At 49.7% G+C, this 26,392-nt stretch overlaps 1 long non-coding RNA gene across 1 annotated transcript in view; it reads left to right on the forward strand.

The window, feature by feature from the left end:
- Positions 1-322: 322 nt before the first annotated feature.
- Positions 323-26,392, forward strand: part of LOC130542133 (uncharacterized) — a 74,968-nt gene continuing 48,898 nt past the window's right edge. The window contains exons 1-2 of the long non-coding RNA XR_008956472.1: positions 323-441; positions 7,435-7,514. This is a non-coding gene — a long non-coding RNA (uncharacterized LOC130542133). The remainder of the gene's footprint in view (positions 442-7,434; positions 7,515-26,392) is intronic.

The raw sequence follows: 26,392 nt of genomic DNA on the forward strand, positions 1-26,392 counted from the left end.
TAAAAATAAGATTATCAGCAAACACTCAGAGAGCACTTACTATGTTCTAGGTACTATTTTGAGCACTTCGTAGTTATTAGTTCATTAAATTACAGTAGTTGGGGTGGGGGTGCTCTGTCTAATTTCTTTAATTATATAGTGAAGTCCTCAAGGGCGGAGACTGAGGTGACACATCTTTGTATCCCCCAAATTCCTTGCACTCCAGGAATGTTTGCTGACTGACTCAGTCTTGGGAGGTGCCGTCCCATCCTGGTTACTCACTTTCCCTTTCTCTTCAGATGGAGCTAGGATTTCCTTTCTTATTCCCTCCGGGTAATGGAAAGTGATAACAGTGACCTGGGGAGGCTTTGGGGTCATTGGGACTTTCTTCTTCTGACTGCAGGTGGAACACCTTGCCCATCAAGGAAGGCACCTGCCAGAAAGGAGCAGAGGAAGACATAGGTGGGCTTTCTTTATTTTATTTTTTTAAAGATTTTATTTATTTATTTGACAGAGATAGAGAGAGCCAGTGAAAGAGGGAACACAAGCAGGGGGAGTGGGAGAGGAAGAAGCAGGCTCATAGCAGAGGAGACTGATGTGGGGCTCGATCCCACAACGCCGGGATCACGCCCTGAGCCGAAGGCAGACACTTAACCGCTGTGCCACCCAGGCGCCCCCATAGGTGGGCTTTCTGAGCAGGAGTGGAGAGAGGCACCCTTTGTGTATGTGTTCAGGTAGTTGTCTCTGGAGGGTGGATTGTGGATAATTTTGGTTTTCTGCATTTTCTACCATGAGCAAACACTACTTTCACACTCTCAAAAGAGGAATTAGAAATGTAAAAAATGAAAGGTTTATTGAGTATTTTGTTGAGTAATGACTATTGAAGTAAGTTTTAAAGGATGAATACAGAAGCCCCAGAAGCTGGGCTGGCATTCAGCAGGCATCCATCCTGTTGGCCAGTGCCTTGTTTTCATGGACCAGTACCTGTGCCACACCCATTAATAAATATTTTAGTATTTCCCCTGCCCAGAAGTCGTATCTCTTCTTTGGATAGGAGGAAGACTGTATTCCGGAGTCACTTTCCTTTCCCAGGCCAGCAACCCCAGTCTAATGATGGTCGATGTTGGTCTCTTTGCTTCCTCTAAAGATGGCTGCAGGAGGGGATTCTACCACCTCTTCCCTGGCTTACCTGCTTTCACCTCTCAGCCTAGAATAAGCAGTTTTTGGCTCCAAGCTGGTGTCCACACTCTAGAGCAGAGATCCTCAGCCTTGGCTGCATGTTTAGAAAATGCCAAGGTCAGTCCCATCCCATCCCACTCAAATCAGAACCTCTGGGGTGAGCCCTCAACAGGGGAAATTTTTAGGTTCTCCAGATGTCTCTGATGTGGAGCGAGGGTTGAGGACTACTGAGGCAGATGCAGAAAGTTCCCCAGTGTGGACAGAGGGGCCAGCGTGGATTTGCTTTCCTGCACTAGGTGCTACGGAGGAGGACATGCAGACGGCTGCACACAGAGGTGCCTGCCTGCCCTCTGAGGGCCTGTAGTTGATCACAAGGTTGGTGAGCAAGCTAGAACCTGTGCGCAGAGAGGCGGAAACACTCAGTGTGATGCCCGTTGTGTGCAGCCCGTGCCAGTTCAGACACGGCTGTTGAAAATGCTGAGGAAGGAGGCAGTTCTTCCTGGAAGAAGTTCTAGAGGCAGTTTTTGTGGGGGGAACGTGCCGTCACAATGGTGCACTGACTCTTGTCCTTTCTAAGGGTTTTCTCTCAGGCTCCTTATCTGATGAAGCAGCTTCTTTGTAACTCTGGCCCACGCTGGGTGTGGCTGGCCACTCTTCAGTCACTGCCCCAGCTCTCCAGGACACCCCGGCAGGACTAGGCTCCGACAGATAAGAACCGTGCTTGTTAGCACAGCTGTGCTCTGCAACACCCAGTGTTGTTTTCAAACGTAGGGAGATTTGGGTGCGGAAGTGTGGCTATATCCACCCAACTTCAGAGTTGGGCTTGGTTCCAAATTAAAGGAAATTTAGTCAGTTTTCCCAGACACAGGGACAAAAATAGAGTTGACAGGAACCTCAGAGGGTCTGCTGAAGTACCAGGGTTACACCTAGAAAAATCAACTGGCTCTTTGGTCTAGATACTGTCAAATGGCCAGATCAGACTTGAACTTTTAGCGTCAGCAATTACCCCTGGAATCTGTCCATACAGGTTCTTCAGAGACAGTGCTCTAAAGGTGATGGTGATTTTGTTTCTTCTGCTGTTAACAGTCCTAGAGGTCTCTGTGTTTCTGGGGCCCCTTTGGCCAATAACCTGGATTCTGGGGTTTATGAGGTTCAGATATACTATGTGTATGGTCAAGGAAGTTGTCCCTGAAGGGGAAGGAACTGGATGGCATAACTCACGTTTGGATAGATTGATGATTTGTTATGTCCAGCTTGGATTTTGTCTCCAGTATGTGTGTCCTATGTAAGCTCATACTGCAGAATGGGGCCTCCAGCGAGAACTGGTTCTGCCTGGACATCCCCAGCAGGGCTATGCTAAGCCATTGTTGACATCACCGCTGTCCTTCTTCACACTCTGGAAGACGTACTCCTTTTTCCTGCTGTTTCACAAACTCAGCTCTAAGGGCTTTATACACCGAGGCAGGGCAGCGGTCTCCAGCTCATCATGGGCCTTTCAGACTCTCCTACTTGAGCCAGTTTCCCAGCATCTGACACATGGAGGTCATGCTGCTGTTGAGCAGCAGAATTGAGCCTGAAATTCAAATCTTTGGATCCCCACCCTGTCCCCTATGTGGTGAGGCAGCCATGCCCAGAGACTCCAGAAACTGACGTGGCATAAAGCAGGAAGTGTATAATCAGGGTTGGAAAAGGACAACAGAAGTCCCACATCCCCATACATTTGTCATTGTGCCCATGCTGTATGTGGCCTAGCCGGGCCACAGGTGGTCCCTGCAGACAATACAAATATCCTCATCCCATGGGAAGGTTTCACAGAGCTCCGGGCTCCCGGTTGTATTGATGGTAGAGAAAGGGTGTAAGACGGCAGGGCTGAACTCATTTTCCTTTAAAATTAGAAATGCAGCTTGGAAGTGGCTGGGGTGAATGATTTGACCTCTCTGAGCTTTATTTCCTCATCTGTAAAGTGGGAACAAGAAAGGGACCTACCACACAGGGTGTGGCGGAGGATCAACCGAGATGCTATTTACAAAGTGCTCAGAGAGCACAGCATATGGGAAGCTTACTAAGGCTCAGAAACCATTTTTCCTAAAGGGTGCTCCTTCTGAGCCAGCCTTCCTTCTTCCTTTCCCTTTTCCATCTCCTCACAGCCTGTGTGGATGGGTGTGGGATGACTCTGTCTCTTTGAGACAAGCTGTCCCCAGGGGAAGTGACTTGTCCCTGAGACATGCAGTGAGTCAACAGCTTGGGGGTCCTGGAGCCCGCACCTCCCTGCTGGCTGGGCTGCCGCTAGGGCACTGAGTTTCTGCCTTCCACAGGCTAGCCTGGGGCCCTGCCTCCCATCTTGCTGCAGTCCCCTGCCGGAAACCCTGCCCCATTGTCCCAGGCAGCCTGGGCCTGGGGAGCCCAGCTGCTGCTGGGCTGACAGTTTCCTTTCGTGGCTGAGATAACTTTGGGAGATGTCTATCAGGTTCAGGGAAAGGGTGGAGGGCCTGAGTGAGCCCTTTGCTGCCCTGAGATATCTGGCAGGCCCTACATAGAGAGGAGCTCATTTAATCTCACAGCCTGCCCTCTGCCACTTTCTCCCTTCCTCCTTCCCCCCTCCTCTTCTCCCCTCATTCTCACCCCTACCTCTCAAGGCTTTGATGAGTTTCTGGGAAGCTTGGTTGGAGTCCGGACAATCCTCATTAACTCTTTCAGTGCTGTCAGTGCTGTGGTTAGGGAAGGCAGAAAAGTACCTGGGCCAGGGGAGGGGAGGTGTGGGTTGGTAGGGATGGTCCAGTGGCTCTAGTTTTGTCCCAGGAAAAAGCTTCAAGAAGCTTTTTAAGTCCAGGCTCTATCATGGATTAGCTCAGTGAGCTTGGGAAACTTAAAGTTTCTTCTCTGGGCCCTGGGTTTCTCATCTGTTAAACGGGGATGAAAATGCCATATGCGTAAGGTGGCCACAAGGAGTAAAAGATCTAACACATGTAGGGAACCTATCAGAGGGTCTGGCACAAGGAGACTAGCATGATGGTTATTTCTGTGCTGCCATGTGGTAGGTGGCCTTGTGACATCAGTGAATAGGAACTCTCACCACCTCATCCTTTACTGGAAACGGCAGCTATTGTGATAGTAAATCAGATGGGTCATCTTGGCATGGAAGGAAAAACATTTCATTCATTCATTCATTCATTCATTCAGTAAATACCTATTGATTGAAAGCTTACTATATACTAGGCACTGTTCAAGCATCTTGGGAAACAACAGTGAGGAAGACAGTCCCTGTCCTCAGAGTGAATGAATGTGCAGGGCTGGCGCTGGGGCCTGGGGCTTGGGGTGGGGGTGGTTGGGGAGGTGGGAACAGATAATAGATTAGCAAAACATAAAAATATAATTTCACGTAGAGTTGGGTGCTTTGAAGAAAATGGAAATAGAATAAAAGGTTAGATGGTGGTGGGCTGCGTGCGTGCTATTTTAATTAGGGCAGGTAGGGAAGGCCTTTCTAAGGAGGTGATCTTTGAGCAATATTTGAATGAAATGAAGGAATGAGAACATGTGGCAGGAGTGTTTTCCAGTCATTGAGAACAGCAAATTTGGAGGCCCTGAGGTAGAGACTCAGCTTGGCAGGTTCTAGCAAGACCATGAAGACCGGAGAAGATGAGGTGAAGGGAGAGAGGGTGCATAGGAGCTGTGGGTACACTTGGGGCTGGGGAGCCCCTCTGTCCTGAGGGCTGCGACCTCTTTCCCTCCACAGGTGGGCTGTTGCCTGTGTGTGGAGGGGGTTCCAGGGAGCAGCAGGAGGCTGACTGACCATGGTGGACGGCATATTTATTTTAATTAGGGTGATGGCAGGCAGCTGTCACTGGTTTCTTTTATTTATTTATTTTGTCCCTGGTTTCTGATGGAACTTTCTGGTGCTATTTGCTGATGCCAGAGGTAATCCTGAGTTCTGAAAACACAGCAGGGCCCAGCTGCTCCCTTTGGGCCAATCCTGGTTTGGGACGAGCTCACCAGTGTAAGGGAAACAGCAGGCAGCCAGGGCAGTGCCCTCCACGTGATACTGCTCCAAGCTTTGTGTGCCAGCCTAGAGCCCTCATTAGGACCATAATCCACGAGAAGAAGGTCACCTCAGTGCCCACGTCGAACCCACTGCTTAACTAACTGACTGATATTTTCTTTCGTGCTCACTCAGACCATTTCAAAGCAACAAATATTTCCTGGGACTGAGCACTGTGGGTAGTCGTGGGTATGGTGTGCTGGCTGACAGCTGTTCTGATGGGTTTTTACATATGTAACTTAAAATCTCTAAAACCCCATCAGAGCGGGATGAACAAAAGATGTTCTCTGTCCTCAAAGAGCGTGCACCTTGTCAAACCACCCAGCCGACTGTCCAGTGCGCCTGGGTGAAGTGCTGTTCCTGACAACCGCATAAGCCAAGCACCAAGGCACAGAGTACATCAAAAATCAGCTTCCCCGGTATTTAGCTCCCTGAGCTAAAACCACACGTTGCCTGCCTCCTCTGCCCCTACTCACCCAGGAAAACCCATTTCCAAAGCCTGTAGTGTTTTTCATTCATTTCTTCTGGGTCTGTTCACCTCTGCAAAACTGGTGCTTGGGCTGGCTTGCCAACCCTTGCCCTCCAAGGACCTCTTCTTGCATATACCTCAGGGCCTTTTGGGGTTTTCATTCCTCGGATCCCCCATTCATACTGCTCCCTCCATCTCCCTACAGAACTTCATGATACAACATTTGGCTTCCTGGACTTCTCTGTTCACTTCTGGCCTATTCCTTCCTCCTGTCAGTATTCCTCTTCCTGCCCATCCCTACTCTTGTTCTGTTCCAGGGTCTCCTTGTAAAGCCCCCTGGTCTCATGGGACTGTCATGGCCACTGTTTTGCTGATGCCACCTTGTGCTTTTAGGCTCCAGCCTTCTTTGGGCTCCCAGTGGCCTCCTGGGATCCCCTACCCTGTTCAGCACCTCAGCTCCCCCTTTTGAGCTCTGATGAAGTAAAGTGACCTTGTGCTCTCTCAGCCAGCTGGGGCAAGGAAAGAGCAAGGGTGGCAGTGGAACACGCCATGGGGTTTTAGAGTCTCCCAGTTGCAGGGCTGGGTGGAATGCCCCTGCGATAACCCCCAGGCCAGGCAGACCCAGGATTTCTGTGATGGGCCTGGACAGGGAAGGGGGTGGGCAGTGACTAAAATTAGAGCCTGGATTCATTCTGGGTCATCCACGGAAAGTGTGGTAGTGTGGAGCAGGGTGGACCATCATTTCCCTGATCTCATCCAGTGTCTGTTTTCCTTTGTCTCTCTAGGGCAGGGCTATCCCATCTGCCCTTTATCAGGGCCTGCTCACACCGGGAAGGCTATGGGCTGCCCCTTTTCCTGTCTATTTTCTCAACCTGGGTCCTGGGGGCCAGCGGGGTAGGATTGGACCATTCCCTAAGAGTAGGGACTCATCAGGAAGCCCATTGTGGCTGAGGGTGTGTACTAGGGGGTGGTCCCTAACTTCCCTTTGAGACTCCTTGAGTTGGACAGTGACTCACCCAGAATAATGACGTGATCACAGGAGCATGCGTGGGACTGACAGCCAGGTCTTCGGGGTGTGTGGTGCCCTGGGACCGTTAGGAATGACTCTCAGAGGGTTGACCCTCTTGATGGACCCTGATAGACCCACCCTGTGTGGCAGAGTCTGGAGGAGGGTGCTGGATACAAAAGTACCAGAGACAGAGGGAGAGAGGGGGAGGATGGCAAGCCCGGAACAATAGGGGCCAGTGAAAAGTGCTTGCAAAGTACCGTAAAGGTAAATTTGCGTGGTGTAGCCAGCTCTTCCTGCATGCTGATAGGAGGCAGAGGAGAGGCTCTGAGTAGAGAAGTAGCAGCCATCCACATGCGTTCACCTCCTCAGGGCACAGATGAGGAAACCGAGACCCATTGAGGGAAGTGAGGGGTTTGGCTTGTGATCACCCAGCTATAGAGAGATGGATGGCCCTGCAGCTAAGATCCTGGGGTCAGGGCTCTTTCCACCCACTTTCAGACACTTCTTGAACTGGAAAGCTGAGAGTGGGGTTTCCTGATGGGGGACACTGAGGCTACAGCAGGAGACAGCAAGCAGAGACTCATGGACAACCTGGAATGTCCTTATCTCTCTCTTAGCTTCTGTGTTGACCTATCTTGTCTTGTTTGTCACCACTCCTGGCCCCTCTCTTGTCCCTCTCTTCTCCCCCATCCCCTAGTGAGCCACGGTGATGCTGGCAGGGCGCCTGCATCTTTCCTGATCTGAACTGGTTTTGTTTTGCAGTCGCCAAACAGAGATTGAGGGAGCAGAGTGATGAGCAGATGAACCACAGGACAAGGCATCAAGGCTTCTACCCTCGAAAGGTGTGGTACCCTCAAATCTTCATGGAATGGCTAGCATGTGCTGGGTTCTGGGCTAAGTACTGAGTTACAAATATAGGGGAGACATGATCCCTGCCTTCAGCTCACTCTTTAGTGGGGGAGTCTGACAAATATACAAATACCTCAAGTATTAAAGAGAATATGTGAGTACTCCAAAGGTGACATAGGCAGTGTGTGGTGGCAGGAATCCGTTTAGTTCCCCTTCCTCTTTCCCTACCTCCTTCCCTCCCCTCCTTCTTTCTGCAGTCCTGAATGTATCTGTTAAGCACTAAGCCTTAATTTCCCGCTTCTTGCCAGATACTTCACTCGGATGTCCCACAGCCATCCCCACTCAACGTGACCCACACATGTCACTCTTTTCTTTCCTATTCCCACTTCTCTGCATTTCCTATCTCAGGTGAGAGCATTGCTCTGTCATCCCAGCTACAAACCTCTGGTGGTGTTTTCACCTCCTGCCTCTTCCTCATACACACATGTGGTATCAGATGTGTGAGGACCCACCTCCAAAACTCTTTCCAGCCCGCCTGGCACTTATCTGTCCATATGACCGTGATTGCCACGGGCTCTCCTCTGTCCCAGACCCCCGAAGGGCTCTCCTGCCATGACCCCACTTCCCTACTTTAATGCATAGCGCTTCTGGGAATGTTCCTTAGACACAAATCAGATAACTCATTTGATAGCATGATATTGGAATCATTATGTGCCAGGCACCATTCTGAGTGGTTAATATAAATATTAACTCATTTAGTCCTCCTATTAATCATGTGAGGTATATGTGATTTTGACCATATCTCATTGACTTGAAGATTGTAAGATGCATCTTATTTTTGTAGCACCAAGAAAAATTATGACACAGTCCTTTGTTTAAAAAAAATATTTTATTTATTTGGGAGAGAGACAGGAGAGAGAGCGCATGAGGTAGGGGGAGGGCAGAGGGAGAAGCAGACTCCCTACGGAGCAGGGAGCCTGACCCCGGGCTGGGGGGAAGGGCTCAAACCCAGGACCCAGGGATTGTGACCTGAGCTGAAGGCAGATGCCTAACTGACTGAGCCACCTAGGCGCCCTGGCACAATCCTTTCTTATCATTTCAAATTTTTATTATATAGTTAATGAAGGAGCTCTTTTAGACTTGTTTAGACATAAGTTTTCAAAATCATATATTTACCTTATGCATACTTAAGTTCATAAATGAAGTAAATGAGTGTAGGTATTTTTGAAATTTTCTCATCTTCAGAGGTCCACCCTTCTGAATTATTTTAAAACTCTGAGTCCTCAGTATCTATGTTTTCTCCCCATAATATTCTCTGTGCCATTAACAGTGATGCAGTATTTCTTACAAGCGTGGATTTTTCTCCCAAACAGCTGGCATTGATTCTGCAGCATTTGCTATGCATGCACAGCTGATGTCACTTTGTCATTCTTGCCACCTAGCCAGTGATACTCAGATGATTTTACACAATTACATCTTGTGATTGATGAAACTCATTATCCCATTTAACAGATAAGAAAGCTGAGGTGCACAGAGGTTGAGCATCTTTCCCAGGGCCACATAATTAGTGGCAGAGCTGGGACTTGAACCTAGGCAGTCAGCCTCTGGGATCTGTGCTGTACTAGAAAACCTTTGCTAGAAACCCATTTCCTGGAGCAGATGGAATCCAGACTCTCGTCACAACACTCAAGTCCTCTGTGACCTGGCTCTGCTTTTTTTCTAGACTCATCAGCTCTCAAGTAGCTCGTGCTCTAGCTGCTCTGGCCTGCTCCCAGACAGGCCTGACATAGCCTGGGCTCGCACTCACGTGCCCACACTAGAAGATAGTTCGGATCCCACTCAGAGGTGAAGGCTCACGGCTCCAGTGCCATGTCCTTTGGGACACTTGCCTTGACCCCTGGCTGGTGCTCTCACAGAATTTAGTTTGTTAGAGCCCTGCCTTCCATGTGTGGTGGTGGCTCCTCTGAAAGCCTGGGGGCTCCTTGGGGTCAGGGACCTACTTCCTCCTCAGTGCCCCCTTCTCAGCACAGTGCTCCATCTGTGGACTTGACTATACCAACCTTCCTTCCTTGCACCTGGACTGATGGGAAGTCTGATGGTTTGAGATGTATTTGGGAGCTCTGGGATGTTTATAGTTGCCACTTGAACATTGACCAGCTGAGAACTCACTGTTCATATAAGTAATATCCTGTCCATGGGGGTGTGTTCCTAACGTCATCCTGAGTTGTTGGAAAACACCTGATTTGGCATGTTCCAACCGAGAACACCTCCCTCAAAATCTCTCTAACTTACTGACTCATGAGACACAATGACTCAGGCACTGCTGCTGGAGAACTCACGGGTGTATGGGGGTGCGCGTGCATGCGGTCGTATACACACAGGGCTGGGCAGAAGTGTTGGTGGATGGGCCTCCTTCTTTTCTGCTAAAATCTCATTTCCTGTGGCTGATGGATTCCAGGGAGGCTCCAGGACCCTCTGTTCCCAGGTCCTGCCCAGGGGCTGGGAGCCAGCTGCCCCAGGGGGAGATACTCAGGCCAGCTAGCTTGGCAGTCTCACCGTCCTCCTCCACGGAGGGGGATGGCAAAAGCCCATGTGGGAGAAGAGGAGGAGGAATGTTTCAGGCCTGCTCAGTTATTAAAGACATCTCAAGATAATGAGGCATGGGGAAGAACAAAGAGACAGAAAAGCAGCAAATTAAAAAACACCACCTTCTGCGCTTTGACCTTCGGGCCCGGGCAGAGGCATTTGGCAGATATTCAGCTGTTTGTAAGAGGGAATTTCTGGCTTCATCAGGCTGGAGGGTGTCCATGAGGATATAGGAAATGCCACCCTGGCTTAGGTCTGTGGTCTGCTAAGCCGAGGGGAGCACCCTGAATTTGTGGGTGATCATTCTCCCTGATGCCACCCCTAGGATCAGGGAATTATCCTCCAAATTCCATTTTGCTCTTAATATTCCACTATGGATAAATCCTAAATTTCTGCTACCAATTTATATGCCTCCCTAGAACTGTCTCTTCAGAGTATCGATTATTCAAATGGTGTTTTCTTTCCTGTTCTTACCTCTTACTAAGCTTTCTGCTGGTGCCCTGGAATTTGGAGAACTGGCTAGCCATTTCATTGATCATAACTATCCTTGTTTAGACAGACTAAATTAAAAAAAATGTGTGCGTATATATATATACATATATGTATGTATATATACACAATTTTATTAAGCCGCATTGCATCTGTGCTTTATTTTTTAAAAAAGATTTATTTATTTGTCAGAGAGAGAAAGAGAGAGAGAGAGAGCGCATAAGCAAGGGCAGCTACAGACAGAGGGAGAAGCAAGCTCCCTGTCGAGCATGGAGCCCAATGTGGGACTCTAGCGCAGGACCCTGGGATCATGACCTGAGCCAAAGGTAGAGGCTTAACCAACTGAGCTACCAGGCATCCCTGCCTCTGTGCTTTAAATTAAATTTTACATTTGATGTCAAGCCACTTCCCTTCATCCTTGAGAGAGGGTTCTGTAATGGAGCTGGGGAAATAATATTTTTAGGTATTAAGTCTTTCAGAAGAGCTGAATTATGTTGAGTTATGAGTCCCTGGCAGACACACAAAATCAGAACCGTTTTCTATTGGTGGCACACCTGCACACACAGTGGTTTCTGTGGGGGGCACACCTGCAAACATGGCTCACAGACATCAGCCTTGCTCCTGCCTCCTTCCCTGAACGACCATCACTTCCTCCTCCCACCACCCAACATTTAGTAAAGGGACAGGACACCAACCCAGGACCTGGCAAGACCAAGGAAATCTTTAAGAGAAAAGAACTCTCTGACGTCCCCTTTGCCAAAGTGATTATAGATGAAAACGTGCCCAGGGACAGGGCCGGATGTTCTTGAGAAATGGTAAAGGTCAGCTTCTAACTGGTTTCTTGGGCTGTCCTGGGGCTTAAGATTGATGGCAGCTGCTGCTGGAAGCGGGTGCTTTGAGGACCTCTGTGTTCTCCTGCCAGAGGCCTCTGGTTGAGCCTTTTCACAGAGAAAGTTTAGGGTGGCTTTGGGTTGGCGTCCTTCTCTCCTGTCAGTCAGGAGCTGCTATAGGTGGGAGAGGGGTCTAGGGCTGTCATAGGTGCTCACCAAAATGAGGAAATAAACTTCGTATAGTTTGGTCTTGGCCTCTGTCCTGACTGATGTGACCTTGAACTACCGGAAGTGGGGGATAAGGATCAGCAAGGAGCATGTGGGAAGTGGGCCTCCCCAGCCCAGAGTTGGCAGTGGTCTTACCAGCCCAGGGCTTGGGGTTTGGACGTGATGGAGATAAAAGCACAGCAGTGCTTGAGGCTGCGGGGAGGCCTTAGGAGCAGGCTCGGGGGGGGGGGGGGGGCTCCTGGAGAGCAGCAGGGGGAGCAGAGCTGAGGGGAAGCCCAGCTCCGTGGTGACACACAGGCACATCTGTCTCTTCGAGGCCTGAGAGGCGGCTCCTGGAAAGGTCGTGTCCAACAGGGCAGACCCTGGTGACAAAAGACCTTGCTCCTATATGAACTCAGAGACTGGAAGACCCTTTGATGCAGGGTGAGGGCCGAATCAGTGGGAGTCAGAAGGAAGAATGGTGGGAGGGGCCTGAGAACCTGAGGAAAGAGGTGTGGGAGAAATCTGGAAGCAACGGTTGGATACATTGAACTTGAGCTTCGAGTGGGAGCTGCCTTCAGCCTGCCACAGCGCCTGCTGGGGGCATGCCTCTCTGGTCCTGGAGGATCAGGACCTTGCATGGCAGAGCATTTTGGAGCTGGGAGGAAACCTGGAGGACACTTATCACCTCCTCAGTTTAGAGTTGGGGAAACTGAGACCCAGAGAGAGAAGTGACCTTCTTCTTCTTTTTTTTTTTTTTTTTTTAAGATTTTTATTTATTTACCTGGGAGAGAGACAGAGAGAGAGAGCAAGTGAGAGAAAGAGAGCACGAGTTGGGGAGAGGGGCAGAGGAAGAGGGAGAAGCAGACTCCTTACTGGGCAGGAAGCCTGACATGAGACTCTATCCCAGGATCCCAGGACCATAACAAAGCCAAAGGCAGATGCCCAACTGACTGAGCCACCCAGGTGCTCCATTCTTTTTAAAAAAGATTTTATTTATTTATTAGAAAGAGAGAGAGGGAGAGAGAGCATGAACAGGGGAGAGGGGCAAAAGGAGAGGGAGAAGCAGACTCCCTGCTGCTAAGCAGGGAGCCTGACATAGGACTCGATCCCAGGACTCTGGGATCACAACCTGAGCTAAAGGCAGACGTTTGACCAACTGAGCCACCCATGCACCCCGAGGAGTGACCTTCTTAAGCCTAGGACCAAGGTTGCTGATCCTTGGGCTACTGCTTTTTCCATGGAACCATTTGATCTCAAAGGAGCTAGCCCACAGCAGCATCTCCTTACTAGCAGGCCACAGTCCCATCTGTGCCAGGACTCAGGTACCCCAGGCAAGGACAAGATCATTGTCTCCGGAAAGCTGCCATTGCAATGAACAATGAACATATGGCCACTTGGAGGGAAGGGGTGGCAGGTCACTCCTCTCTCCTAGAACAGAGAATTCCTAATGATTTAGTGTTTTAAGTTAAAGGAATGACTATCTAAAGGTGGAATTTCAGGCATTGGCCAGTATGTGTTCTTTCTCTGGTGGCTTCAAGTATCTGGCCAGTCCTGGGCTTCTGCACTGACAGTGACACAGGCCCTGGTGCTGTGGTATATAGCCTGTCCATTCAAGCTTCACACTTGACATGGCCACATCTGTGCAGGCTGGGGATCAGATTGACTTGGTCACATCTTAGGAAACAGAGAACAGGACACAGAACAGACATGCCACAGAGGCCTGGGAATCCTGCTGAGGGACTGACCCCTGAAGGGCAGCCTGAGGCTTGTGGAGAACAGCAGAGGGTTTGGGGAGAGCCTCAGATGAACCTGCTGACTGATTTCCTTGCCGTGGGCCCTGCGGGCTGCTCAGCATAAGCACTTAGAGGAGACCAGACAGATCCTCACTCCCTCAGAGCCGCCCTTATCACCCAGAGCAACACCAGAGCCGCTGAGAGCAGGTACCTGGAACCGCGGCCCCAGGTCACATTCTTTTCATAAGTGGAATAACACAATGGCCTTTTAAACTTCTTATTAATTGACTGTGTTGCAGAAAAAGCAGTCCATCCTCCACCCCCGGCCCCCTTCTTAGGGCCCTGTTTATGGTGCTGATGAGGCTGGGCTCTTGGCTGGGCTGACAGGAAGGGCAAAGCCCCACACCCCTTGCGAGCTCTCATGTGGGGGCTGTGGCTGGAGCTGCCTAATATCCAGCACTCTGCTGTTTAGAGAAACTTCAAGCAGACTTATGGGCTCCCCTGGTTCCTGGTACAACTTGGGGAGTGATGTCAAATAGTGTTGGTAAAGAGCCCTGGAATTCCAGCGGCCCCTTTCCCCCAGCCTGCCTTAGACATTTACTAGCCAGGTGATGCGCTTTGTCTTGGAAGGAGAAACATTGGCACCCCTAGAAAGGGGGCAACATGGCCCCAGTGTTTCACAGCCAGAGAGGTTGGGCCGTCTTGGCAGGTAGAGCTCAGAGTGTCTGTGTAAGTTAGGGGAAGAAGACTATAAATTCAAATACATCTGCATAGCCAGCACTGGGTCTTGGCATTAGGCAGATGAGTCCCTCTAGATCAGCGTCAGGGACTGTATCAGCACTGGCATTTGGAAGAAGCAGCTCCAGCTCCAGGTCACCTCTCTGGTCCTACAGGTGCAGGATATTGGATGCTGTGAGGGTGGAAGATGAGGGGAAGATGGTGGGACTAGAGTGTGGGTGCTGGCTAGGAATGTCAGTTCTGCCTGTGTGGAATCCTGTTTGACCCCCACCTTCCAGGGTCCAGTGATAGTCCTTTCCTTCAGCTTTTCAGTCCTAAGGTTGTGACAGGTGCCCTGTTACCAGCCCTGGGCATAGCCCAATGTCTTCTGGTTCCTCTCTAACCTGCCCACCCCTTTGTAACTAGACCCTTTATTTAAAAACACTCCTACAGTCATCCTCATGTGAGAGTGCTGTTTGTTTCCTGCTGGGATACTGACTGATGCAAATGGCAGGACCAACAGATAAAAACGACCAGTGAGGCAGAACTGTACACACCTAGAGGCATGAGTGCTACAGGAGTTTGGGGCTGTGAAAGTTCAAGTGGCCTGGGACAGGCAGGGAGGACTTCACAAAGGTCTTGGGAGCTGGGACCTTGAAAGGTGGTGGGAACTGAGATGGCTCTGTGCGGCTCCTAGCATGGTGCCCAAAGAATTGGACAGGACTGAACTGGGATGCTTGATGATGCTTGGAATTCAGCAATAGTTGCCAACCCCTTCCCGGCCCGTGTCCCAGTGGGCCACTTGGATTGTTCAGGTGAAGGCAGCCCCTGTGCTGGGAGGTTTCCCGTCAGGGAGCCCCTGTGCCCTTCTCACAGGCTGTCAAGTAGCACAGTTGTGAGGGCACACATCTTAGCTCGCTGGTAGATTCTGCGTCAGGCATCCTTGCACACCCCCTCCCACCAGTGTCTAAAACTATGCTTTGCATAGAGCAAGGTCTAAATAAATATTTACTGACTGAATAAGTTAATGTACGAATGAATGAATCTAATTCTGACAGTGTTTGAACATCCAAAGAGCTCCACGCTGAGAGGGGCAGGGGGCTCAGATGTGGGATCAAAGCAGTGAGGGTCCAGAGAGAAGAATGGCCGTCTGGGAATGGGGCTGGGAGGGTCAGAGAAAGCACCTCAGGGGAGATGGCATTTGGATCGAGTCTCGACTTTGCCTAGTGGGAAAAGGGTGGACGAGCATGCTAGGCAGAGGAGCAGCACGAGAAGAATGCCGAAAACGTGCATGGCTTTAAGGGACGACTAGCGTGGGCTTGCTGAAGGCTAGGTGCTTTCGGAGAGTGGTGAGAGCCAACACTGAAAGGTGGGTGAGGTCGCATTAGGAAGGGGAAAATACCATGAAAGAATTTGGAGTAAGGGAATAACGTCAGCAGATCCGTTCTGGAAAAGTACCTCTGGTAGTAGGTGTAGCAGCGGGCTTGGAGGTTTAGGGGCCGTTTGAGATACAGTGTAGTAATCCGGACAACAGATGACAAAACCTGAGTGAGGTCATGGTGGTGGGGACGGTGAGGATAGGAGAGAGGTGTGAGGTGTGTTGAAAGTAGGACTGATTGCATCTCGTGACCTCTCATGGGAAGGGAGCATGGGTGAAGCTAGAGATGACTCATGCCTGGCTGCCAGCTGATGTGGCTTTTAAGGGAGATAGGGAACCCAGGAGAGGAGCCCATTTGGGGAAGACAGTAATTACTTTCATATCAGTCAGACTAGGTTTAAAGTACTTGTAGGACATTCCTTGATCAGAAACTAGATTCGGGTTGGGACTGTGGTTCTGGGCTCACCAGCACAGGGGTGAGAGGTACAACCCAGGAGAGTGTAGAGTGAGGACCAGAGGGCCAAAGATAAAGACTTGAATCCCCCAACTTTTAAGGGACAGCCATTGTAGAAACTGGAGAATGAAGATGACAGGAGAGCCAGGGGTCACAGTGAGGAGAGCCTTGAGATTGGGGCACTGAGTCTCGGAGAAGAGCAAATGATGAGCCCAGAGTCTGAGTGCACAGGGAGCTTGCTCAGCACCCCCCACTGAAACTGGGTCCTTTCCTTGTAAAACCATCATGGTGGTCAAGGAAAGCATTGCTTCTCCCCATGGAGTTCTGACATTGTGGGCAGATGGAGAGAGGTGTAAAATCAGGGCCTGGAGTTGATAAGGAGTTCAGAAGGTCCTAGATGGGCCTCAGATGACAGCAGGTGTCATAATCAGAAGACTGTCTGATCCTGGGAGTGCAGGCTCTTGCTTGCTAATGAGGTGGGCATGGAGGACCCCGGGCGGACACACTGTGGGAGTGGAATACCTGGGTTCTGTCAGTGTTTAGGGGCTTGAGAACCTTTACCTCTATACTTCAGCTGTCTTGTGTGTCGACAGCTCCTGATTCCCTTGAGCTTTTTAGGAGGCTGAAGTTGATGGTTCTAAAAACACTCCACATTTCAGTGAAAGAGCAGCTTATATCTTAGGGAAATCAAAGCCCATGTCCCTCCTTAACTTATAATTTATTAGGGAGCATTCTGGAGAACTCAGCCATATTGACTCCATATTACAGACGGAGGGAGCCAAGGCTAGGAAAAATAGGACCTCAGCTCCACAGTGCTGGCTCAGAGTGTTTCCCTGCTACTCCGCGGTGGTGGTGCTATCTCCAAGCCCCTCTGCTTTCCAAGGGTGGCCCCGTGGAAATGTCAGGTTTCCTCCACTCGGCTGATGTGCAGAAGACTCCAGGCGGTGTGTGTGCCTCACAGGTTGCTTTGCGAGGTCCTGATCTGAACCCTGAGCTCCATTGATTAGAGTTGAGTTCCTTTTTTTTTTTTCTTTCTTTCTTTCTTTTTTTTTTTTTTTTTAAAGATTTTTATTTATTTATTTGACAGAGAGACAGCCAGTGAGAGAGGGAACACAAGCAGGGGGAGTGGGAGAGGAAGAAGCAGGCTCATAGTGGAGGAGCCTGATGTGGGGCTCGATCCCATGACACCGGGATCACGCCCTGAGCCGAAGGCTGACGTTTAACCACTGTGCCACCCAGGCGCCCCCTTTTTTTTTCTTTAAAGATATCCTTTTTTTATTTGAGAGAGAGAGTGCGTGGGGTGAAGGGCGGAGGGAGAAGCAGACTCCCTGCTGAGCAGGGAGCCCAATGTGGGGCTCGATCCCAGGACTAAATGACATTGCACAGGAAAGTTAACTTTACATAGGAACCAGACCCTCAACACCCATGAGTTCGCCCGCCCTCTCTCCTCTCCTCTCCTCTCCTCTCCTCTCCTCTCCTCTCCTCTCCTCTCCTCTCCTCTCCCCTCCCCTCCCCTCCCCTCCCCTCCCCTCCCCTCTTCTTTCTTTCTTTCTTTCTTTCTTTCTTTCTTTCTTTCTTTCTTTCTTTCTTTCTTTCTTTCTTTCTTTCTTTCCTTCCTTCCTTCCTTCCTTCCTTCCTTCCTTCCTTCCTTCCTTTTTTAAAGATTTATTTATTTATATGAGAGAGAGAGAGAATACAAGTGGCAGGGAGAGAAAATCTCATGACCGTAAGATCATGACCTGAGTCGAAACCAAGAGTCGGATGCATTTAACCAACTGCACCATCCAGGCGCCCCATCCATGAGTTATTTCTAAAGTGAAAATCAACTCATGTCACCCCCTGCTTGCAGTTGCTTCCTATTGCCCTTATAAAATCCAAGCTGTGTAGCAAATTCTGTGAGGACCCTGCTGCCCCAGCCCTGCCCTTCGCCCCCATCTCTTACCTCTTTTGTCCTCTTGCCCTCTGTGCTAGCCACTCGGGCCATCCCCTTCTCAACTTTGGAGCTTATTTCTGGCTCAGAGTTTTTGTGTGAACTGTGTCCTCTAGTTTGGAGTACCCTTCCCCAGGTCAATCTGTGGGACCTAGCTAAGATGTCCCTTCCTCAGAGAGCTCTTCCCTAACATGTCCCACGAAAGCCAGCTGCTCTTTCCTCCGATGCTTACTTATTTTCTTTTCCATTCACAGTTATTTGCTTACTGGTTCTTATCACTGCCCATACTTTTCTTAGATATTTATTTATGTCCCTATTGTCTGGCTTACCTCACTAGAATGTAAATGCCGTGAAGAAAGGGACTGTCTTATTTATTCATCATTATGCCCTAGTGCCCAGTGCAGAGCCTAGAAAGGTGTTAGCAAAGACGTGTAGGTCAGCCGGTGTGCATGCCTGGAACCAAGCCCAGAGCCGAGAGCTTGTCATCTAGGACAAGACTGCTGGTGGTTGCCGAGGGCATAAATGATTGTGTGTGGCTGACTCCATAAAAACTTTTGGCTCCAGGGAGCTTGGGTGCTTGAAAGCACAAATTTTGGCCTCAGGTAGATGGGAGTTCAGATCTCAGTTCTGCCCCTTGGGAGAGTTTCTTTATCATGGATACTTCACTTTCCTTATTTGCTTTTTATTTTTAATTATGGTAAAGTATATATGACATGAAATTTACCATTTTAACCATTTTTAAGCATACAGTTCAGTATCGTTAAGTATATTCACATTGTTGTGCAACCAATCTCCTGAACGCTTTTCATCTTGTAAAAGTGAAACTCTGTGCCTGTTAGACAACAACTCCCCATTCCTTGCCCCCTCTCAGCCCCTGGCAACTACCATTCTTTCTGTTCCTGTGAGTCTGACAACTCCGAGGACTTCATATAAACAGAATCATACGATAGTTATCTTTTTGTGACTGGCTTAGTTCGCTTAGCATAATGTCCTCAAAGTCAGTCCCTGTTGTAGCAGGTGTCAGAATTTCCTTCATTTTTAGGGCTGAATAGTATTTCGCTATATGCACATACTACATTTTGTTGATGCATTCATCTGCTGGTGGGCACTTGGGTTATTTCTGTGTTTTGGCTAGTGTGACTGATGCTGCTATGAGCAGGAGTGTACGAATACCTTTTCAAGACCCTACTTTCAGTTCTTTCGTATGTATTCCCAGATGTGAGATTGCTGGGTCATATGGTAATTCTATTTTTAGTTCTGTGAGGAGCCACCACACTGTTTTCTATAGTGGCTGCTCCATGTCACATTCCTACCAACAGTGCCTAAGGTGCCTAAGTGCCTCCAAATCCTTGACAATTCAACCCAACCCCTCCCCTCTCCTCCCTTCCCCTTCCCTTCTCCTGATAGTAGCCATCCTAATGGGTGCGAGGTGGTATCTCCTTGTGGGTTTGATTGGCATTCCCTGATGATAAGTGAGATTGAATGCTTTTCCTCGTTTTTAAAGTGCATGTGACACCAATCTCACAAGGTGGTTTGAAGGCTTAAAGGACTCACTTCATATACGTAAGATATATGAAAAATCTTTGTACAAGTGCTCAGTAAAAACCATCAATTACTATTTTTTCCTCCCCCCCCCTTTTTTTAGGCGGGGAGAGGCAGAGGGAGAGGGAGAATCTTAAGGAGGCTCCATGCTCAGTGTGGAGCCTGATGTGGGGCTGGATCCCGTGACCCTGAGATCACGAGCTGAAATCAAGAGTCAGATGTTCAACTGACTGAGCCACCCAGATGCCCCGATTTTTTTCTAATTTATCTTAGAGAATCAGCCCAAAGCCCAGGTTCTCAGGAGGCATGTATGAAGGACTGTGTGTGGCACTAGGTCTGTCTGTTGGGTGTTGGGTCTCCCTGGAAACTCATTTGATCAGTACTATCCCCTGTAGCCTGGGAGGTTGAGAGCCTCTAAATGAGGCAAGAAATTCAGGGGGTGGGCTGCAGAGAGATAGGCCCAGCGTGTCCTAGAGTTCTCATTGCTCCATGAGCACTGGGTATCACCTGTCCCCTGGCTCAGTTTCCCCCTTTGTCACAAAAGAGGCCACCCTGGGAAGAGGCAAGATTCACAGTAATGACTAAATAATAGTTCTGAAACCTGTCCTGAAAGCCTCAGTTCTGTGCATGGGATTCAGAGCGGCATGGGGGGCAGGGCTCTGGCTCTGTTCCTTCTTGCAGGTTTACTGCCGGCCCGGGGATAGGCTCTGATTGCCAGAACCCACAACTAGCCCTAAAAGCCCCTTTGAAGTGAAGCAACCACTTTTAAGTGCAATCAGCTCAAGATAACCCTAGACTCCCTGCTCCCACTCTGTGCCCATCCCTGGGAGGGGTTATTCCCAGCACCCTGGAATCATCTGTTTCCATGCGTGATGGTTGTGCTGTTTTGTTTTGTATTTCTCTTCTGTGAAAATGAGAGATAAATATGTTCCTAGTAGGAGAACTCTAAGCAGGACTACAGAACAGTCCTGTGGTTTGGTAAGGAGAGGCTAGGAAAGAAAAGGAAAGAGGGAGGATTGGCAAACTCGGAGCTGAAGCAGAAGAAATATCGGCCAGACACGATGGGTGGGGTCAGTTTTTCCCTAAGGCTGGGGGGATCTGAGGCCAGAAAGGCAGAAAGGAAAGGTCTGGAAACCTGCAGGTCTTTGGGTAGTGGTTAGGGAGCGGGTGTGAAGGAGCTTGGTGTGACCCTGACAGTTTGGCACTTGTACTGCCTGATGGTACAGAGGATGCTCTTTATGCTCTGAGCCCGAATTGGTTGGGGAAGCCGTACTGGTGAGGTTACCGTGTCAAGCCCTGGGCTGTCACAGCTGATTGTCCAAGTGCAGGGCTGGGAGTGAGGGACCTCAGGGGCAGACTGGGCTTTCAGTTCCTCTTCTACCCACCTTGACTGTATGACTGTTTGTCAATGTGTTGGAACCTTTGTCTCCATTTCTGTGAGATGGAGTGTTCATACCCACCTTTTAGGGGTGTTAAGAGGACTAAATAAGATAAGCTGTATAAAGTGTCTGCCATATATCATAAGTTCTGGAGGCATTTTCTTCTTAAGTGGTAGGACCAGGGCTGTTGGTGATGGTGCTTGGCCTCCATCTCTAGCCCCTGGCTACCACAACAGGCTTGCCTCTTCAAGTTCACATACAGGCTCTTTGCCCAAGGGGTCAGAGATGCCCTCACCACTTGTCTTACCAATGGGTCCACGCTGCTCCCACCTTGCCGGCACACTTGCTATCCCAAAGGCCAAGTGGTGATGTTTGCGTTCAAGGATAGTAGCTTCGGGTGGGCATAGGCGGAAAGTGTGCAGTCAGCGTCCACACACTGGTGCCATCTGGCTACCATGGTCTGATGCTCCCTTGGTAGAAGCTGCAGCTAAGGGAGCTCTGGGACTGCAGGTGTTTTGGGGAGCCCTGGCTGTGTGCCCCAGGCCTGTGCTAGGTGGGGAACTGGGCATCCAGGCAATCATCCAGCACTGAGCCAGTAGCTGCAGTTTGGGGGCTGGACTGTGGGTGGCAGGTTGGGGGTGCCAGGGAAGGAGGGACTTGCTCAGTTGATGCTTAAAATTGCCTTCAACCCGTGTAACAGACCGTTATCTCATAAATCCTCCCAAGCAGCTCGTAAGCAAACTCATTCCACCTCCTCCATGGTGCTCTTTGTGACTGACTTCCTTTCCCCTTTGAAGCTGGTGGTAGAAACCTGGAGTCAGCTAGGTGACACTCCTCCATGGTGCCTTTTGTGACTTCCTTTCCCCTTTGAAGCTGGTTGTAGAGACCCGGAGTCAGCTAGGTGGTACTGCGGTGGGCAGAGGGATGCTGAGAGTTCACACCCAGCACTCTCTCAGGCTCCCAAGAGGTTCTTTTGTTTTTATTTTTATTTATTTTTAATTGTAAATAATAACCTAAACTTTACTGTTTTTTAAAAAGTTTTATTTATTTGAGAAAGAGTGAGCGGGAGAGCAGAAGCAGGGGGAGTAGCAGAGGAAGAGGGAGAAGCAGACTCCTGTCTGAGCAGGACGCCTGATGTGGGGCTCGATCCCAGGACCCTGGGATTACGACCTGAGCTGAAGGCAAATGCTTAACCGACTGAGCCACCCAGGCGCCCAAAACTTTTCTACTTCTTAAAATTTATTCATTCATTTTACGTAATCTCTACACTCAACGTGGGTCTCAAAGTCACGACCCCAAGATCAAGGGTTGCATGCTCTTTTGACTGAGCCAGCCAGGTATCCCTAAACTTTACTATTTTAACCATTTTTTTTTAGAGGTGGAGGAGGGGCAGAGGCAGAGGAAGAGGGAGAGAGAGAATCCCAAGCAGGCGCCGCGCGCAGCATAGAACCTGATGTGAGGCTCAGTCTCACGACCCTGAGATCGTGGTCTGAGCCAGAATCAAGAGTCCGGTGCTCAACCAACTGAGCCACCCAGGTGCCCCTGTTTTAACCATTTTTAAATTTACAGTAGCATTAAGTGTATCCATATCATGGTGCAACAAATCTCCAGAACGTTTTCATCTTGTAGAACTGCAACTCTGTCCCCATTTCCACCTCTTCCAGGCCCTGGCAACCACCATTCTACTTCTGTCCTATAAATTGGACTAGTCTAGGGACCTCTTTTAAGTGAAATCGTGTAGTATTTGTCTTTTCGTGACTGGCTTATTTCTCTTAGCAGAATGTCTTCAAGGTTAACCCATGTAGTTGGGCATGACTGGATGGCCTTTTTTAAAGGCTGAATAATACTCCATTGTATAGATATGCCACATTTACTCATCCATTCATCTGTCAATGTAATGTTCAGCTTGGATTTTGATTCTGATCCAACTGGCCATTATTTTTATTTTTAAAAAATATTTTATTGATTGATTTGTGCACACGAGAGACCACGAGTGGGGTGGAAGGGTGGAGGGAGAGGGAGAAGCAGACTCCCCATTGAGCAGGGAGCCCGATGCAGGGTTTGATCCCCGGACTCTGGGATCACCACTTGAGCCCAAGGCAGATGCTTTACCCACTGAGCCACCCAGGCGCCCCCAGCTGGCCATTACTGAGTACCAACAGTGCTGCCAGCTATGTGGTGTCTTGGATACCCATTACTGAGCCCTTCTCACATTGTCAGGAATGTGGGCTGCAGGTGGGCGCAAGTAGGGTCTTTGTATCCCCCCCCCCGCCCTCCTTACTCTTAAGACCCCTGTTGTCTTACCAGAGCAGCCCTCAAAGGATTCGGCTATAAACCTGTAGTGCTTTGATAAACATTTAAAAAAATGAAAGCCATAAAAAAGAACAAACAATGGATTTTGTAGCTGAAAAAGTTGGGAAGCTTCAGCTTTATCTCATTTGGTCATCGTACCACCATGTGAGATTTGCATGGTCCTCATTTTTCAGAGGAGGAAACAGAAGGATTAAGATCTATAGGACCTGGAGGATGAAGGGAAGAGGAGGCTGAGAAAGTGAAGGGTGGCTGTGGGGCTCAGCCAGGAGTAGGTGAGTGCCTGCCCGAGAGCGAGTGCCTTTATGTTTTGTGGCCTAGGCACCTTGCTTGCCATACCCTAGTGCAGGCCCTGGCTGGAGCTGAGCCTGATAGAGGCCTCCCCATGGCCAGGAGCAGTTGTCCACAGCCCTAGGGTCTGACAGCCACCCCGAGATGGGCTCACCCTGCAAGGGGCACTGGGTTGGGAGTCGGGGAGTCCTCTGGGAACTGGGCTCCTGGTAAGCAGGGCTTGGCCTGAGAGTAGAGAATGCCAGGACCTGTCCCTTTTCTCAGGTGTTTAGTCCTGAAGACTGCTTCTCTGTGTCCCTGAGAGGAGCCACCTGAAAGTGCTGCGGATGTAGATGAAGAAGCCCACGGCCATGCAGGGCTGATGCAGATGCCTCATGCCTCCAGAAGGAGGTGTGGGCCACTGTGTTGCATTTAACACATCTTGAAGTTAGGAATTGCGGGTGGAGGTCTCAGGCCCACAGAGCCATCTCCCCAGCTGCTCCCTATGTGGCCAGGCCACTAGGAAACTTCTGTCCCCTGGGGCCTCTGCTGAGTCATAAACACACGGGACACATTTCAACAGAAATGCCCATTTCTTAAGTTTCAGGTGACTTTCTCAGTCTCTTCCACTTATATCCAGGACAGCCCCAGAGAATTTAGCTCTGGTCATGAGCACGTCTTCCCGAGGGTGCTTCTGGAGAAGAAGGCCTGACCTCTCTTTGCCTCTCTCAGTCAAGCTGCCTCTTCCACGAATGAGTGGGTCCTGGGGGCAGAGACCCTCAATCTTCTCACCCCTCCCACGCATCACACTGGGACAGAGTGCAGGCATCTGTGTGTCAGGAGAGGGGGATAGTGAGTGAGAATGTGGGGGTCAGCTATGTGGACGGACAGGTGCTGAGGTATTTGGGGGCTGCAGAGGCAAAAGGACATCCTGGGAGCCTGAGGAGTTGGCCTCTAGTCCTGTCACCGTGAGCAGGCAAGGAACTCAGCCTTTCAAGACTGTTGCCTCATTTATTAAGTTGCAGTAATAATATTTGCCTCTTTGGCTTGTTGAGACAATCAAATGAGAAGCAGGTGAGAAAGCACTTGACAAAGCAGAAAATGTTCTGCTGGTGGGAGGCTTTATTTTTACCTCTGAGGAATGGATGGTGGAGGAAAGAAAAATGTTGATATTTGGGGAGAGGATGGTGGGAGAGAAAGGCATGGGATAGGAGTATTAGGGAAAAGATGATGAGGAGAAGTTTGGAATTGTAGATACTGAGGGGAAAAGGGGGAGGAAGAGGTAGATAAGCTGGAAAAAGGAGATGTTAGCATCTACCAAAATGGTGTGAGGGATGGTATGAGTTGTGTGTGTGTGTGTGCATGATATGTGTGGTGTATGTGTGTGGGTGTGACTGTTCTATGTAGCGTATATGTGTGGTATGTGTGTGGTGTGTGTGTGGTTTATGTGTGGGGTATGTGTGTGGTATATGTGTGTGTGCGCGTGTGTGTCCCTGTTAGTTTCCCACCCTGTTGTAGCTTCCTCTGCCTCAGGCTGCCCTTCAGGACTCTCTACCCGCCGTGGTCAGGTCAGCCAGCCTGGGCCTGCCACCTGGTGGCCGAGAGTGGCAGGGTGACCAGAGTCTCACCGAGGCTGTGGTTTGGACACATCCTCTTGTCTGTTGCTGTCCTCCTCTCCTATTTTCTTCTTGTTTCTGCTTTCCCTGGCCTCTTTTCTGCACACTCTGATTCTTCCACCTCTTTTCCCAAGGATGGTGGATTTCTCCCTGGTTTCCCCCAAACTTCTCAAACATAAATGTGGGTGATAAGTCCAAAGCTGCCTGCCTCCCAGCACAGCTGTGAGGGTAAAGTGGATGATGGGGGGGGGGGTATCATGAAAGGATTTTGTAGCTCTCAGGCCCCTTGTGAATGACAGGTCCCTTGTGACAACAGGGTGCAACTGTTCCTAATCAGTTGGCCGTTGGTGGAACAGTTCCTTTAGGACCCCAGAGGAATTTCCACCCCTGCCAGGATTTCAGGCAGGGACTGGGTGCTGGGGGGTGGTGGTGGTGGTGGTGGAGGATGTCACTGGGTTCAGGCATTTCTACTCCACACAATACCCAACTGTTTGTTTTTCCTAGGAAGGATTTTTAAAATAAAGAAATTACTGCAGGCTAACAAAATTGCATTGTGCAGGTTTTGGAAATAATTAAACACTGTGACTAATGGCAGGTGTGCTGTACCGGTGTTGTTCTGCTTTTAACTACTGATCCCGGCTCCCTTAAGAGCTGGCCCTGGACCTCGAAGACACAGCCAGCTAAATGGGTTGGTGTCTGCTCTGCTCCTGTGATGATTCAGTCACTCATCTGTTTCTGACGCAACAGGTATTTACTAACTGCTCAGCACACACCTCGCACTGTGCTAGACACAGAAGTCAAAAAGATGAATAAAACACACACCTCTCAGGGGCGCCTGGGTGGCTCAGTCGGTTAGGCGTCTGCCTTCGGCTCGGGTCATCATCCCAGGGTTCTGGGATCCAGCCCCGCATTGGGCTCCCTGCTCGGCAGGGAGTCTGCTTCTCCCTCTGTCTTTGCCCTCTCTCCTCCAGCTTGTGTGAGCACGCTCTCTCTCTCAAATAAATAAATAATATCCTAAAAAAAAACCAAACAAAACCCACATACCTCTCGAGGCTCTTGACTACGGGCTAGGAAGCTTCTTTAGGATAAATGCTCCCATGAGCCTGTTAGCAGGGGTCTCCACCTGCACTGAAGCTGTGGTCCCCTAAGGAGTCTGGTGTGTGTGTGGGGTGGAATGCAAGATTTGGTGGTTTAGTGGTATACAAGCATGGGTCTCATCAGACTCATCTGTGTGAAAACTCATATCTTGATGCTCAGAAATCTTAGTAGGTCTGGGGTTGGAGTCAGGAGTCAGACTTCTGTAAAGATACTGGGAAGCCAGGTTTATAACCCATTCTCTAGGCCATGACTGGGATAAGACAGTGAGACAAGGGAGCGGATTTCAAGGTGACTGGCTAGTGACCTCATGGGAGAGGGTGCTCTCAAAA

This window comes from Ursus arctos, unplaced genomic scaffold, assembly GCF_023065955.2.
Source record: "Ursus arctos isolate Adak ecotype North America unplaced genomic scaffold, UrsArc2.0 scaffold_3, whole genome shotgun sequence".
NCBI classification, from domain to species: domain Eukaryota; kingdom Metazoa; phylum Chordata; class Mammalia; order Carnivora; family Ursidae; genus Ursus; species Ursus arctos.